This window comes from Myxocyprinus asiaticus, chromosome 6 (genome assembly GCF_019703515.2).
Source record: "Myxocyprinus asiaticus isolate MX2 ecotype Aquarium Trade chromosome 6, UBuf_Myxa_2, whole genome shotgun sequence".
Classification (NCBI taxonomy): domain Eukaryota; kingdom Metazoa; phylum Chordata; class Actinopteri; order Cypriniformes; family Catostomidae; genus Myxocyprinus; species Myxocyprinus asiaticus.
In genome coordinates this window covers 9621809-9625010 of record NC_059349.1, presented here as the reverse complement: position 1 = coordinate 9625010, position 3202 = coordinate 9621809, and the positions used below count along the sequence as shown (strand labels likewise).

At 39.7% G+C, this 3202-nt stretch overlaps 1 long non-coding RNA gene across 1 annotated transcript; it reads right to left on the bottom strand.

Moving 5' to 3' along the window:
• Window positions 1–1159: 1159 nt before the first annotated feature.
• Window positions 1160–2435, bottom strand: LOC127441983 (uncharacterized). Its single transcript, XR_007897418.1, has 3 exons — window positions 2106–2435; window positions 1432–1573; window positions 1160–1247 (listed from the first exon to the last, which is right to left on the bottom strand). It is a non-coding gene; the product is annotated as an uncharacterized LOC127441983 (long non-coding RNA).
• Window positions 2436–3202: the final 767 nt, after the last annotated feature.

The window sequence follows — 3202 nt, the reverse complement described above, 5'->3', positions numbered from 1 at the left end:
TTAGGTGGCAGGCTACCGCAAAAAGCAATGGTCAGAGGGATAATAGTGTCAAACAGTTTGCTCTCTTTGATGCACCTAATTGTCCTCTCCACATGAATCCTTAACCATGCAAAGTCTTGAATGACCAGCACTTCGTCATGAGACATCTGTGACTTTTTACTTAGAAAAGGTGGTCTGTAAACTTTGCAGGGCACTAGCTCATCGATTCAGTATCCCTTGTCCACCATTACAGCCATATCTTTATCCAAAAGAGGGACAATGCCAGATTGCCTGAACAATTCTTTGTCACTGACAAAGCCAGAATACAACGAGGAAAAATATTTAACAGCACCATGCAGTTACACACCTATCACTCCTTTCAGGGTAGTGTGGGATTGATACTGTGAAAACATCTCACTCTGTAAGAGTAAAGATGAAGGCATCTGACATCACATCTCTGCACAGTCAATAATCACTTGGGTGTCAGAGTACTTGCTGAACACACTCAGTATTGTTGCTCTACGTTCACACAGGCAGAAAAAAATCAGATTTTTTTGGAGGCTATCATTCAAATCCGTTTAGGTTTTTGTAGTCTGAACAGGACAAAAACACATTAAATTCACATTCGTTGGTGGTTTGGAATCTGATAAAAATCAGATTTTTCTTAATGCATCTCAGTCTGAATGGTCAGATTGGATTTTGTCATTTGATGTGCAAAACGGTTGTTATACGTCAGGTTTTGCAACAAGAAAACATACTGCGCTCCAAACAGTGTTCTGTCGAAGTCTGTTCCCACAGTGTTCCCCATAGCACAGTTAAACATTAAACATAGGGGGAACAGACTTCGACAGAACAATGGCATAATTAATGCCTTCATAAGGCACTTCGAATTGAATGCAATAATGATGATCATGCAGTAGGATCTTCACAAACAGAATTTTCAATAAAAATGATTTCAAAAGTGAGTTCAGCCTGTTTTATTACACATTTCAGCACTATAAAACTCTCACAGTGGAAGGTAAACAGGGCATAGAGATAATCACTTCTGAATGAAACACACCCATATGTAATTTATATGTTACAGGGCACACAAAGCACTGCAAACCTCTTATAATAATACAGACATTGGCTTAACTTACCCAAAGAGATGCGCTAAGATGCAGTAATCCATCGCAGTATTGAATGTCACGTGAATACGGGATACTTGAGCATTTTGAGCGTTTCATCACAGGACGCGGGTCCTTGTCTCACCGTCAGAAATTTTTATGCTTTAATATGGGACACAAATATACGGGGGACAAGTCTTAGTGGTAATAATGATAATCATTGCCTGGTCATCATAAATGTATGTATGTGTTTTTAATTAGATTGAATAAGATAATAGTGTTCTCTTGCTGATTTATCAGCAAGCTGCTTTTAAAAACAAAATGATGTAGTATGAACTATGCCTACTGGTCGACAAGGTGGATCAGCGGCCTTGTCAGGAGCTGCTGTTGTGCTAGAAGTGGATGACAGTGTACGAACACGCACGATTCTCCTCGTTGCAGGTTCAATCTGTCTCCAAGATGCCTGTAGATAGTGGTAGCTGGCAAATCTACAAGATTGAAAGAAAATTATTATTACCTTTAAATCAAAACATAACCCATTATTGATGTTTGCCCTGGTAGATCTTGCCAGGAGGCAGTGGCAGTACAGTGGCAATACACTGGCCTAAATATTTTGCTCCTGTTAGTTTTTTAATTGCAGCATAATCTGAAATTTAATTACCCGGTTTTAAAGTTGAGTCCACCATAAACTGTACCTACACCAGCAATGACTGAGTAGAGATTTGAATCATGTTTTGCCCCATGTTCTTATTTTAATAACTTGAATATTTTTTATGGTTGCCTGTTTATTTTGTATTTATAGCTCTATGTGTTAATGTCAATCTTTTCTTGCTTTTATTCATTTACTTTAATATGGTCTTGTGGTCACAGGGTGCCCACATAAAAGAGTTGGTCTCATTGGTCACCAAGTATAAATAAAGGTTAATGAATGAATGAATGAATATGAACACAATCTAGGTCTGCAACAAAGTCATAACCACAGGGGTGTGCAAGCTGAATATCATATGATATAATATGTACCTGGCATAGAATCTGATGTCATCATCATTTGTCAGCAGCCATATCACCCTGCAGCTCTTGCCTAGTTGCCCACTAAAGCTAAGCAGGGTTGAGCCTGGCCAGTACCTGGATGGGAGACCCCCTGGGAAAAACTAAGGTTGCTGCTTGAAGAGGTATTAGGGAGGCCAGCAAGGGGTGCTCACCCTGTGGTCTGTGTGGGTCCTTATGCCTCAGTACTGTGACAGGGACTCTATACCTTAAAAAAGCACCATCTATTGGATGAGATGTTAAACCAAGGTCCTGACTCTCTGTGGTCATTAAAAATTCCAGGGTACTTCTTGTACAAAATTCCCCCCCATTGGCCCTTACAGGTGCATCTCAATAAATTAGAATGTCGTGGAAAAGTTCATTTATTTCAGTAATTCAACTCAAATTGTGAAACTTGTGTATTAAATAAATTCAATGCACACAGACTGAAGTAGTTTAAGTCTTTGGTTCTTTTAATTGTGATGATTTTGGCTCACATTTAACAAAAACCCACCAATTCACTATCTCAAAAAATTAGAATACATCATAAGACCAATAAAAAAAACATTTTTAGTGAATTGTTGGCCTTCTGGAAAGTATGTTCATTTACTGTATATGTACTCAATACTTGGTAGGGGCTCCTTTTGCTTTAATTACTGCCTCAATTCGGCGTGGCATGGAGGTGATCAGTTTGTGGCACTGCTGAGGTGGTATGGAAGCCCAAGTTTCTTTGACAGTGGCCTTCAGCTCATCTGCATTTTTTGGTCTCTTGTTTCTCATTTTCCTCTTGACAATACCCCATAGATTCTCTATGGGGTTCAGGTCTGGTGAGTTTGCTGGCCAGTCAAGCACACCAACACCATGGTCATTTAACCAACTTTTGGTGCTTTTGGCAGTGTGGGCAGGTGCCAAATCCTGCTGGAAAATGAAAGCAGCATCTTTAAAAAGCTGGTCAGCAGAAGGAAGCATGAAGTGCTCCAAAATTTCTTGGTAAATGGGTGCAGTGACTTTGGTTTTCAAAAAACACAATGGACCAACACCAGCAGATGACATTGCACCCCAAATCATCACAGACTGTGGACACTTAACAC